This window comes from Primulina eburnea, chromosome 17 (genome assembly GCF_022965805.1).
Source record: "Primulina eburnea isolate SZY01 chromosome 17, ASM2296580v1, whole genome shotgun sequence".
Lineage (NCBI taxonomy): Eukaryota > Viridiplantae > Streptophyta > Magnoliopsida > Lamiales > Gesneriaceae > Primulina > Primulina eburnea.
In genome coordinates, this window is record NC_133117.1 from 8,891,292 (window position 1) to 8,906,192 (window position 14,901).

General features: G+C 34.1%; 1 pseudogene; it reads right to left on the bottom strand.

The window, feature by feature from the left end:
• Positions 1-287: 287 nt before the first annotated feature.
• On the bottom strand, positions 288-7,342 carry LOC140817693 (putative wall-associated receptor kinase-like 16; annotated as a pseudogene).
• Positions 7,343-14,901: the final 7,559 nt, after the last annotated feature.

Genomic DNA, 14,901 nt, shown 5'->3' on the forward strand with positions numbered 1-14,901 from the left:
ATAAGTCATAAGCAGAATCATTAGCTGTCTGCTGGAATCTCGCGCTACTAAATTCTTCTGCTGCTGGATTCCATCTGCTGAAAAAATACCAGGTTCTGAAATATTAGTTGCTGCTGGGATTGTTGGTTTCTGCTGAAATTTTTGCATTGCTGCTGAATATTGCAAGCTGCTGCAAAATGTTAGCTACTGCTGGAATTTCGGGTTCCCACATATGAAGTTAAGTAAGCACATTCCTCCTCTTTGTACAGCGTTCGGCTGACGTTATTAAAGACCTATTTCCTCTGTGACAAATGAAAGCTCTCTGGTGGCAAAACTATCTCCTATTCCTCACTTAGATTGCTGATTTGTTCAAGAAAACTGACTTTGTACTCTTGGAACATTTGGAAGGCTGGCCGTTGGAGAGTAATCGAAGTAACATCTTTGGTGAATACTTATAAGCGGGTCGTTTATTGCGTGGATCAAAGGGATACTCCCCGTTGCTGCATTGTGTTCAAGTCTATTGCTTTTCGTAGTACTTCGAGTTCCATCGCCACTTCTCTCATCGTTGGCCTATCATCACCTTGTAGCTTAAGGCAACTCTTTATGAGCTCAGCAACGACCTCGAGTTGCTCTAGAGTCCCCTCTCTACGTACTCGGGGATCCAAGATTTGGAAAAAGCGATTGCATTCTAATGACATCAAGAAAAATATGGACAGGCTCTTCTCATCACCTGTTTCGTGCTGGAGATTAGCTTTCTCCCTGTCATTAGCTCTGCAAGAATAACTCCAAAGCTGTAGACGTCGCTTTTCTTGGTTAACCGGCTTGTTTGGATGTACTCGGGATCTAAATATCCAAAGGTCCCTTGGACTCGAGTGATTACATGTGTTTGATTAGTGAGGACTAATTTTGAAACCCCAAAATCCGAAATTTTTGCGTTGTATATTTTTCATCCATGAGTATGTTTTGTGACTTGATGTCTCTGTGGATGATTGGCGTTGCTGCTTGAGAATGAAGATAGGACAATGCACCAGTACATTCAGCAGCAATTCTTAAACGGTCGCTCCAAGAAAACCAAGGCGTTTCGCCATTGTGATGTATGTGATGATAGAGTGTACCATTTGATATATACTCGTAAACTAATAAAGGAACTTCACTCTCTAAGCAACATCCCAAAAGCTTAACGATATTTCGATGATTTACTTGGGTCAAAATGGACACTTCGTTTACAAATTGCTCGATTTGGTTCTGGTCCATTATTCTCGATTTCTTGATAGCGACAACTCGTTGGTCACGTAGGATTCCTTTGTATACCGTTCCATAACCACCCATGCCAAGGATCCGGTCTTCAGAGCAGTTGTTTGTTGCCATTTCTAGCTCTTTGGCATAGAAGATCTTACACGGCTCGACTCCAGACTCAAGAGATGAAATCAGCTGCTTCAGAAGGAGTCCGCCATTTTGACGTAAGAATTTTTTTCTCATTAATAAGGTTTTTTTTCTTCATTACGTAATATAGACATGTAATACCATTTAAAATGGATAGTAGTACAATACTGAAACCTGAAACATCAAGTGACAACATAAAAATTATGAAGAGAACAAGGTAAATGTGCAAAAGTCGGTCAATTGAGGTGGTCACTTATCTTCAATCTTACCTTTATATATTTATGTAATACACACAAACACATATATATAATATTTGATTTCACAATACTGAGCTACTAGCATGTAAAATAAATTACCTATGGAGTATTTTATCAGTGGAAAATGAGAGTTTAGAGCAATGCATCCATGTCCGTCTTTTCTTCCATCACCAGAGTATCTTTTTTTTGCAAACACAATTAAAGCTCCCAGGAGTGTTTGAACAAATACCATTTTCATCACATGGATTGTCCTTGAATTCATTTATATATGTTACATGGAATCACATTATGTTTTTTAGGAGCAATGACAAAACCTTGGAAAGAAAACAATATTATTTTTGAAGTATTGCAATATTTTTCTATGAGTTTACAAGATATGCAGCATGTGGCCAGAGAAAGAAGTTGAACATCTATTATATTGTCTTGGACAAAAACTTGTAGTTGAACTCAACTTCAAACTTCTTTTATAACATAGGTATATCGATTTGTCTTCCATATGTTAAAATCTCAAGCATGCATGTTAGCACAGAGATCAAAAAATTTAGATGATTAATTTTAGGTGACAGTTCCCTTTATCATGTAGGCCTGTGCAACCTCGACCTAAGAATATAATGGGACATATTTTGTTTTAATACAAAATAAAACTCAATAAACATATCTCATCAAACTAAATACTTTTCGTATTTTATTTTTAAGGCATTTTTTATTTTAAATTTTTTTTACATCGTATAAAGTTTCATTATTATTTAATGTTACTAACTAATTTATTCTGAAAATACACATATTCGTGATGGAACTTGTCGCCTTCAAGTTTGAGATTACACAGAATTTTCGAGATCAAGGCATTAACCAAACTTCACCAATAAGGGAATCTGACCTTAGTTTATTTTGAGATTTATGAAATCCGACTAATTATGGACCTCATATCTAAAAATAGACATTTTATTGTTAGAAATGTATTTGGGATAATACTCTCAACGTAGACTGAACGAAACCATACGCCCCATTTCTAGAACTTGTAAGATTTTGTCTGAGCTAGCTACACTTGGTTTGTCACCGAATTCTACTAAATTAAGGTGTACAACTTCTACATATGAGCTTTATTTTTTTTTTCTTTATTTCAGCACACGAGCTTTTGATGATGGGATTTCTCTGCTAAACAATTTTAAGCTAACATATATAATTAACCAAATATACAGCAATGGATCGATAATTGAAATTTCTCTTGTTTCGTCAATCTTAATGAAAAATAAGTCTTAGAAAAAAAACAAAATACATTAATATTTAAGATGCTCAATCAACTTGAGCCACCTTTTAATTTTTCCTTCATTAAGGTAAAGTACTCATCCATTATACAGTTGTTTTATTGTACCTTTTTTAGCAGCAGAACACTACAAATTTTGTGAATTACTTGATTTATCGAACAATATATATAATGGCATGTGCACGGCCGGATTAAGCTAATCGATCAGAGATTCTTTGAAAAGTCACTTATATTTAATAAGATCTAAAATAGTTTTTTTTATTTACAAAATTACATCATCATTGATCCCTTTTAATTTGGTGTGTCTTGATCTTTATACGTTTCTCAAACACATAAAATTCAGATCTCGTCTTCTTATGGCAACGTCTACGCTGCAAACACGGGGACCTAACAGCTATACATGATATGAGCACTCGATCAGGTGCATCTCTTGTTATAGACTCGGATGCTTAAAATAGGAAAGAGCTAGCTATTGAAACTTAAACATAGAGTTAGCTAGGATGATGGAAATTAATTAAGTTGAAGAGACAATTAAAGCAAGTTATTTTTTTTTTATTGCTGTCATACCTCGTATTTCCATTACTACTTTGTGAACCATTTGGGGAACTTTATGTTTCTTGAATAAAGCTATATATTTAAATGTATAGTAAATAGGAGAACTGGAGAAGCAAGCAACTGGTAACAGGCAAATAGTGAAAAAAATCAAGATAAGAGCACATCATATTTTGTTTTGTATTTTGCAAATCAGGGTCATGTCTTACTAGAAGAGTATATTTATACAACAATTAGAGAAATATAAACTAACCTGTGCAGCCTGGACTAAGATACAGATTGCCTTCATATCCGGTTGCGCAATTACATCGGTATCTGCCAAGACCCGTGCTTGAATCAACACAAACACTATTTTCTCTACAAGCAAAATCAGCATATTTCTTAGCTTCCTGACAATTCCCACTCCCAAATGCCCAATCAAGTACAATAAGGACTTCTTGGATTGTCCTGTTCTTAAAATTCTCATTCGAGAAATCCGAAACCCGAAACTTAAACACATCATGATCCCCGAGAAAAGCGTACCCACAAGCATCAAAACTCCAAACTAAATTTCATACTCATGAGTTTCAAGGTAATATTCTTTAAACCTTTTGGAATCAGAGTTTGACAGTAGACAATTCCAGTAAAATATCCGTCAAATAAATCATCATGATGTGAACAAACTGAATAACATTGGCTTGTTAAGTTCATGTTGTTGGTGCCAATAATCATAGCAACACCGTCGCAACCCACTGCTGTAAATCTATTGTACTCAGAAAAGCTGTAGGGGGACCCTGTCAGGTCGAAGTTTGTCGTGTTCTGCCTAATGATATTGCCTGATTTTGAGTAGCATACTTCAGAGACCGAGTTTTTTATCCGTATTTTGTTATCATATATGTTGACAGCTTCAAGATTAGAGGATGTAATGATGAGTTTAGGCGAAGTGACAAAATTATCACAATTCATGTCAAACCTAGAGGCCTATGGAGCAGCCTGAGTTGTTGCCAATGCCGAAAGAGAACGGAACACTTATATCTCCGCACTTGGCTTCGCAGCCAGGTTTTGCTACATTGGAAAGGGGATGACCAACAAATGACAATGAAAGGGACAAGAAAATAAAGATTATAGATTCAGGGAGCATGCTTTTGATCTTCATGACTTTGTTCAGAAGTTGTATAACTTAAATCTCTCTTGACTCTGGTGTTGTATGGGTTGACTTTGGAAATTTATTTGTTATCTTCTCTTGCATTGGAAAACTTGAAGTGTGAGTGTATTGTCGTCACTGTATCTGATCAATTTTGTATATTTATGTTTGATTCATAAGATTGATCTGGTAATTAAGAGAAGAAGATGGGAATTTCTTCTAATGTATACGCATATGTTTGAAGTTTTTCTTCACTTCTATATATCTTTTGTTGAATTAACTGCAAAACATTGCATAAAAAAAACTGATCATTCTTTCGAAATGTTTATTAGTTATTACTCATAAAAAATTGATATACTTCACATTTTTGATACCTGAAGTATGCAGAAGATAGTTCCTACAACCAGACTTCACTGAAGCTTCTGTTTGCCCTCTGCATCATTTTTTTTAGATTTTTATGGATTCAAAGACATGGTTTTGGCTGTTTGCGAGCCTTAAAATGTTTATCCTCATTTGATTTCTCCTAATAGCACAAATTCCAGAATTAATAATTATATAGATTTCATGTGCACATATCCCAATGGCAGCAATTTATCTCAATAATAAACCAGAGCATATCATAAAGAAGAAATTTATCATCTTCTTCAACTGTGGATTTTCAGATTTAACTATATCTTTCATGTACCTCATCACATAATATCCACATTCAACAGAACCACTTTGTTTTAGATTACCTTATATATAATGAAATTGAAAAGTTAATGCAACAATCACAATCCAAATAATAAGAACTATCCATTCATGTCTTTATACATAGGCACAATTCATACCGTCAATTGTTTAAAACATGGTCTTTGAGAAAGCTGATTATTGGGACCAAAATCTATAGTTAAAATTGTTTCTACCAGTACTGAGGGGACAAAAATTAATTAAATTACCTACAATGCCAACCCATATACCTCATTGCATCTTGTTCTAAGTATAAAGCTGAAAATAAATTATGTAGATATTGGGTATACAATAACCCAGAAACTAAGAACATTCTCAAAAAGCACAAATAATAAGCCAACCTAGTAGCAAATCGAATGACATAGATATAAGTATCCAACCTAATCATATCCAGCAGGCAAAACAAATAATTAAGATTAGACTTGGTCAGACACTATTCCATCCCTTTCACTACCTCTGGCATGCTGGAAAAACAAGACAAAAATGATAAAGCCAGAATGATGCTCGAAGTCAATCAACATTACCTTCGAGAAACAATGATAACTAGCTTACCCTTGAAATGGTTTGCACTGGGTGATCATCTTGTTCCTCAATGGTCATTCTTCCATTAACACTAATCCGCCCTGGTTTTTAAAAAAAGAATAGAATAGTCGCCCATCTGTGACGAAAAAATAGAATTTTGTTGATTTAACTCAAGAAAATAAAAGGCTTCTAACAACTATTCTCTGCCCTAGACTGTTAACATAGCATGAAACGAGATCAAACAAACCATGAATATTAAAGAAAAATATTCAATAACAAATAACAACTTGAATAGAAAGAAACAAAAGAGTGAAAATAAATAAATGATAACATTGATAACGAGGTCTTCCCAAGTTCTAACTTCTATAGAACAGCATGCATAGATTTCATCTCCTTTACTTGTATATTTAATAAGAATAGGAAAAAGAATCGTTGCAAGTCTAAGCATCATAAACAATATTGAATTGTTGGAAATCTAAGTGGAAAAATCAAGAAAAGAAATCCATGCAGAAAGTATTGAGATTCGGTATGTGCAATAATCTAGAAAACCTATTAGTACCCAGATTGGCACACGACAATCTATCTCTTTGCCTTATTTTCTAAAAGCACAACCTTATGAAGTCATTCCTTTCCACTTAATTTCACTTCAGCTTTACAGTTTCATTCCTTGGGTCAAAGGAAGAATGAACCCTTGACATTTTTAAGTTACATAAGCAGTTAACGATTATACTAAATGACTTCTTACTAGTATTTTGAACAATGGAAGTTGTAGAATGTATCTAGAATAATAGAAGTCTAAACTTTGGGCCAGTGAGCGCAACTATATCTAAAAATACTTTTCAAACTACAGAAACTTACGAGCAATAAGCATATACTTCAAATCCATTGCTCGTTTCCAACTATTTAGGTATCAAACGAAGCATCCAGACACAAGTTCACATACGAAAAATAATGGCAGATCATAAGCTTAAGAACTAATCTAAAGCAATTTAAACCAACAGTATCAATTTAATTCATCTAAAATCAGTTGAACCCACTAAAAATTTGCATCGATTAATAATGGAAAATGAGTGATAAAAAAAGTCCAATTGAACAATCATAATCAAAGAAAACGCTGAATATCCAACTAAACCTTTCAATTTTTCTTCCCCAAAAACACTAACACATCCAAATTCCCCATTTCTCTCTTTTCGACGATTTCTTTTCCTCGGATCACTATACAATAACGACAATATCAGAAATGTGAAAGTTGAATTATCGCGATAACTCTTGAGACAACAAAATATACCTTCGAATCGAGCTGTTTTGAAGGACTCGGTGCGGAATTTCACGGCTGATCGGGTGATCGAGCTGAAGGAGCGGGAATGAATTGGGGGATTGGGTTTTGCTGCTTTCTTTTTTTTTCCTTTTCTTATATGATTTTTGTTTGCAGAAAACTCGGACCTCAATTAAGACTCATACCATTTTTGTTTGCAGAAAACTTATCGTCACAATACATGATCTACACAAATCAAGAAATTTCTTCATAAAACAACACTTGTATAAAATTTTTAGGCAAAACTTAAGTGAGACGGTCTCATGGGTCGTATTGTGCAGACGGATCGCTTATTTGGGTCACTCATGAAAAGTTTACTTTTCATGCTAAGAGTATTACTTTTATTGTGAATATGGGTAGGGTTGAACCCGTCTCACGGATTATGATCCGTGAGACGGTCTCAAATGAGACTCACTCAAAATTTTTATACAAGCAATGCAAATATTAGTTCATGTTTCGCATTCTATGATCCTTTTTGAGTTACATATATAATCTACCTCTAAAAATATGGATGTGTATATTAATTATTTTTCAATTGTGAAAAGACTAACTGTATATCCCCGTCCCTATTCAAATCAAAATGCACCACAATGATAAATATATAAAATTGATTATATAGTTTTGTCATCTTAGGATTGTGTAAATGTGGACTTTCATGGCTTATTGTTTTACTTAATTTTTTTTTAAATACCCACTTAAATTCTAGGTTATTTAATTATGTTTATCATTTAACGCCGTAATTATATTTTTATTTTTGAATTTTGTTGATAAATCGTTTAATCTATCATTTTGATTGTTCCATTTATATATAAAAAAAGGGAAGCACAAAAAATATCAAGTCAATAAAAAGTTCATTTCTTAAGAGATAAAATAATATATTCCACCTTCCAGTTTTTGCTATTAATAAAAAGTGTGGATCATAGATATTGTTTTCCAATTATGAGAAGAAAAAATTATGATCTACCAAGCTCCCTGTACAAATCAAAATGCACCATAAAGATATTTATGTAAAGTTTTAGATCATCTCCGACTCATAACTCTATTTTAGTACAACTTCTACATCAAAATGTGTAATTTCTACACTCAAATAGAATATATATATCCTCAATATATCTATTTCAAATCTTATTCTTAAAAGAACATTCTTGTAATATTATTTTTATTTTATTCATATTAATTATCATGATTATTTAATATTTTTTAAAAACTTAATAATTTAAACATATTTAAAATTTTAATTTGATATATTTTGTAATTATATTGGAAATAGATGTCATTCTAATAGTACTCCACCTTCCGATTTTTTGTTATTAAAATTTATTTTCCAAATATTATTAATTCATATCATGTCCGGTTTTACTGGATAATATTTTTTAAAATTTATTTCATTTTCATATTGTTATCGACATATGTTATATTTATTATCATTTGTTATATATCATCATAAGATTAAAATATTTTATTTTCAACTCCAAATTTTTACCGTCTATTATCACATGTATTTCATATTGGTTTCTATAAAAGTGTGGATGCACTATGAACATTATTTTTCAATTTCGAAAAGTAGAAATCATTATAAACCAAATACGCTATATATGCTAGTTTATTATAAATAAATATCTAAATTTATAAGTAGAGTAAATCAAGAAAACCCGGATCTTCATTAAGACTTATACCATTTTTGTTTGCAAAAAACTTAATCGTCACAATACATCTACAAAAATCAAGACATAATTTCTTCATAAGACACTTGTATAAAATTAGCTACATTTGGATGTTAGCTCACGAGCAAGGCAAATATTAGTTCATGTTTCGCATTCTATGATCTTCTTTGAGTTTACATAATTTATTATAAATATCTAAATTTGTAAGTAGAGTAAATCAAGAAAATTCAGACCTCCATTAAGCTACTTATATCATTTTTGTTTGCAGAAATTACTTATCGATCGGCACAATACATGCATCTACACAAATCAAGACATTTTTTCATATGACAACACTTGTATATAATTAGTCACATTTTGACGTTATGCTCAAGAGCAATGCAAATATTAGTTCATGTGTAACGTACCGTACTTTTTACCATTCAAAATTTGCGGAAAAATTAAAAATTTTCTTAAACATAAAATTCATACAGTCGTTACTTATCATTCAACATAATAATATTTAAAATCAACATCCCATACTCAAATTTTTCCAACAAAGTACTTATTCCAAATTATCTCACAACCAACATAAAAACATAATATTTTAAAGTTTTCATAAAACATAAACATAGTGGTCCTCGGGTTTAGCCTTCCGCTCAGTCCAAGCCTGCCCCTTGGTCGCCACCTCCTGTCTCCTCATCAACATACTCACCTGCATCGATCAAGTCTAGTGAGTCTAAAGACTCAACACGTATAAACTGGGAATAACGAGTACTACATAATAAAATTGCATACAACTTCAAAATAGATCGTACATAATTCAAACTTGAACTTTGCATAATAAACTTAAACTTTCATATACTTGCTCTTTGCATAAACTTTGAACATATTTGCATACATAATATGACGTGCCATCACATAAACTTTTCTTTAACATGCTTTCATACTTCAACATACTTAACTTCATCATTTTGTGTAGAGGATGTTTCAAAGCAAGTGACCCATAACATAATAAATATCTGATCAGACAAACCACAGTACTGAGCTGACAGGGACGTATCCACTGCCACATACATAAGATCCCCGTTCATAATTTAACGGACTAGGTTGGTCCCCGTTCATAATTAACGCTTTCCAACCACGATTTAACCCGTTCATAATTTAACGGGGCGGAGAGGTCCTCGGCCACGTTCACCGACTTCCAAACCCATTTACTTTTTGGTCACAAGACATTTAGCATACCTCAAAAACTTCAAATATTTTCTTTACACGTCATACATACTTACTTGGCGCTGAGGGATTCGTTGGATGTCAATCGTATCGTTGCTGCAGCATACTAACATGAATTCATAAGCTTAACGTGTACAACTTAAACGTAAAAGTCATGCTTAATCTCAAGCTAAATAAATTCTTAGAACATTCTATAATTTCTCACCACTTGACCTTGTAAAACATCAATGTTAAATCATAGCATAAAACCTCAAACCAAACCTTAAGTGATAAAATATTTATCCCAAAAACTGAAGCTACACGGACCCCGTACCCAGGTCAGGCCCCGGGTCCGTGTAGGTACTGCCTCATATGTGTCATGTAAAAGAAGGGGCACGGACCCCGTCCCTAGGTCCGTGTAGGGGTCCGTGTCTGTGCGTTTAAATATGTGTCGATGAAATGAGAAGGCACGAACCCCGTGCTAACCTCCGTCTCCGGGTCCGTGTCCGTCTGCCCAACGAATTATTTGATGAAAATTTTATGACATGTCTATTCTCCCAATTAACACATAATGCATCAAGATTCAACACTATGAGACCATTCTAGGACACCATAACAATGAACTAAACTTTTATAATCACCCTACAATTTATACGACCCAAAAATACTGTCATTTATATTAAAGTTTATTTCTTACGACTTCTTAATAATTCAAGCTCTTAACGACATGAATCGAAACCTCAAAAATACTCTAAACATCATTACTAACTTTCTTATATGCAGCAACGATCACCCATCGATCCCTAACAAAGCCTGCAACATAAAAACTTCAAGAACACATTAAAATTCATAACTTTCTTGAAACACGATTTGAGCAGTCATACGAAAAACATCATAACTCACTCGTTTTTAATCCAAATAACTCTAATTTTATATCAAATCGAACGTATCGAAAAGATCTACGTTTTTGTAGCTGAAAGTTTTCTCAAAAAATGTATCGAAAAATTGCAGTTTTCGAAAGAACATCAAAACAGAAATTTTCGGATCTAATTTGAGCAGTCATACTAAAACACCATAACTCACTCGTTTTTAATCCAAATAACTCGAATATTATATCAAATCGAACGTATCAAAAAGATCTACGTTTTTGTAGTTGAAAGTTTTCTCAAAATATGTACCGAAAAATTTCAGTTTTCGAAAGAACATCAAAACAGGAATTTTCGGATCTAAAATTTGTTCAAAACATATTCAATACATTTCTTGCTCAAACTTCTACATCATATATACATTTTTATGCTTAAAAACAACTCAACACATAATATGACATGATCGATGCAGCAAGAACAGATTATATGTGCCTTTTGATATTTAAAAATACCGTAACAACGATGCCGAAGCGGAGACGATACGAGAGACGATCCGGGACGAACTTGGCTCAGTTTTCTTCAAAGAAAACTTCCTAAATATATGTTGGAAATTTTAGAAAATATCAGCTCGATGAAGGGGAAAGGGAAGAGGAGGAAAAGGGAGAGAAGAATTGTTAGGTAGGAGTTTTAAAAACATTTCATTCCTATAGTCAAAAGAGACAATATATGAAATGTGTTTTGTGTGTATATGATGTACGTGTGTGAGTGTATATATATATAATTGAATATATGTGTGAGTGATATGGAGATTAATGGCACAAGAGTTTAAAACAAAATTCTCTTCTCCTTTAGTCAAATAAAATAATAGAATTGTGTGGGTGTGTGTGTGTATATATGACATGCGTGTATATGTGTGTGTAAATGTGTGAGTGTGTGTGTGAGTCAAAGTGTGTTTTATATATATATATTTATATATATATATATATATATATTATATATATATATATATATATATTATATATATATATATATATATATATATATATATAATTGTAACATGTGTATATTAGTGAATCAATTAAGGACTATTTAACATGAATAAAATATATTTAAAATATTTAACATACTAATTTAAAATAAAACTCATATTAACCTTACTATAAATTTTTAATTTAAATAAGATGCACAAATGCTACAAATTCTAAAATTTTAAAATCAATTAATCATTTAAATAATTTAATTAGACTCTTAAATTTCTAAAATTAATTAAATTATTTAAAATACTTCATCCTTATCTTAAATAATATACTGCATAAAAATTTACTAAAAATCGTCCCGGTCTCCTTCCCTCAATCTCGCCTCGAATAATCGCCTGAAACATAAAACTCAAGAAAACATTTTAACGTACATTAAATAACATAAATAATTAAAATAATAAATTTCATAAATTAAATAAATGCATGGATTTTACGTATACTGATTTTTGGGCTTTACAATATCTTCCCCACTTATAAAAATTTCGTCCTCGAAATTAAGTCTTACCGAACAACTCTGGGTAGCGAAGTCTCATATCTGCTTCAGCTTCCCAAGTGGCCTCCTCCACTGATTGATTCAGCCATTGGACTTTGACTAATTTAATCGTCTTATTTCGAAGCCTACGCTCTTGCCTGTCTAAAATTTTAATCGGTCTTTCTTCATAAGACAGGTCTGGAGTCAACTGCAACGGCTCATGGCTCAGAACATGCGAAGGATTTGCTAGATACTTCCTCAACATCGAAACGTGAAATACATTGTGCACTCCGGCCAAATTCGGCGGTAGGGCTACACGATAAGCTAGTGTTCCAACTCTGTCAAGAATCTCGAACGGTCCAATAAATCTCGGACTCAGCTTACCTCTCTTCCCAAATCTCATAACACCCTTCATAGGTGCTATCTTAACAAATACATGATCACCTACAGCAAATTCAAGATCTCTCCTTCTCTTATCAGCATAACTCTTCTGACGACTCTGGGCGGTCTTCATTCTGTCACGAATCTTAACCACCACATCTGCAGTCTGCTGAACTATTTCTGGACCAAGTTCTGCTCTCTCACCAACTTCATCCCAATGAACTGGCGATCTGCACTTTCGTCCATACAAAGCTTCATAAGAAGCCATACCTATTGATGATTGAAAACTGTTATTGTAGGTAAACTCCACAAGTGGTAGTTTAGACTCCCAAGTCCCCTGAAAATCAATCATACAAGCTCTCAACAAATCCTCTAATATCTGAATCACTAGCTCAGACTGGCCATCTGTCTGAGGGTGAAATGCAGTACTGAATAACAATTTCGTCCTCATGGCTGCATGTAAACTTTTCCAGAAGGACGATGTAAACCTCGGATCCCTGTCTGACACAATAGAAACTGGAATCCCATGCAAACGAACTATCTCCCTGATATAAAGCTCTGCATACTGCGTCATGGAGAAAGTCGTCTTTACTGGTAAGAAATGTGCCGACTTAGTTAGTCGATCCACTATAACCCAAATGGCATTAGATCCTCTGACTGACCTCGGCAAACCCACAACAAAATCCATGGTGATATTCTCCCATTTCCACTCTGGAATGGGAAGTGACTTAAGCATCCCTGCTGGTCTCTGATGCTCTGCTTTCACTAGTTGACAAGTGAGACATTCTGATACATATCTGCGGATGTCTCGTTTCATCCCTGGCCACCAATACAAAATTTGCAAGTCTTTGTACATCTTGGTACCTCCTGGATGAATAGAATACGGAGATGCGTGTGTCTCTGACAAAATATCCTGTCTGATTGAATCACCATTAGGCACCCACATTCTATCTTTGTATCTCACAATACCATCTGACACTGTGTAGAGAACACTGCCCTTCGCTTCATCTTTCAGTCTCCATTTCTGTAGTTGCTCATCTGAAGACTGCCCTGCTCGAATACGGTCTAACAAAGAAGATTTGACTGTCAGATTAGACAGCTTAGGAGCTTTGCCCTTGCGATAAACTTCCAAGTCAAACCTTTGAATCTCATACTGAAGAGATCTCTGAGCTGATAAATGAGCTATGACTGCAATTTTTCTGCTCAATGCGTCTGCGACAACATTAGCTTTTCCCGGATGATAGCTAATTTCACAGTCGTAATCCTTAACCAGTTCTAACCAACGTCTCTGTCTCATATTTAATTCTTTCTGTGTGAAGAAATATTTGAGACTCTTGTGATCAGTGAAAATCTGACATTTCTCACCGTATAGATAGTGTCTCCAAATTTCAATGCAAAAACAACGGCTACTAACTCAAGATCATGTGTCGGGTAGTTTTTCTCATGTACCTTCAACTGTCTGGAAGCATAAGCTATGACCCGACCCTGTTGCATCAATACTGCTCCTAAACCGAGCTTAGATGCATCAGTGTATAATACAAAATCTCCTTGATCTGATGGCATGGCTAACACTGGTGCTGAAATAAGAGCTTGCTTCAAAGTATCGAAGCTCTTCTGACATTCTTCACTCCACACAAACTTAGCATTCTTCTTAGTCAATGAAGTGAGTGGCACCGCTATGGATGAAAACCCTTGAATGAATTTACGGTAGTAACCAGCTAAACCCAGAAAACTGCGGATTTCAGATGCATTCTTTGGTTCAACCCATTCCTTGACAGTTGCTACCTTCGCTGGATCCACCTCAATACCACTACTAGATACTATATGACCCAAAAAAGCTACCTTTTCCAACCAAAATTCGCACTTACTGAATTTCGCAAATAACTTGCGACTCTGAAGAATTTGTAAGACTATCCTCAAATGCTGGTTATGTTCTTCATAGCTCTTCGAGTATATGAGGATGTCGTCAATAAATACTATGACGAACTGATCAAGATACTGATGGAATACTCGATTCATGAGATCCATGAAAATAACAGGAGCATTCGTTACTCCGAACGGCATCACTAAAAACTCGTAATGCCCATACCGTGTCCTGAAAGCAGTCTTGTGGACATCTGCATCTTTTACTTTCAGCTGATGATACCCTGATCGAAGATCTATCTT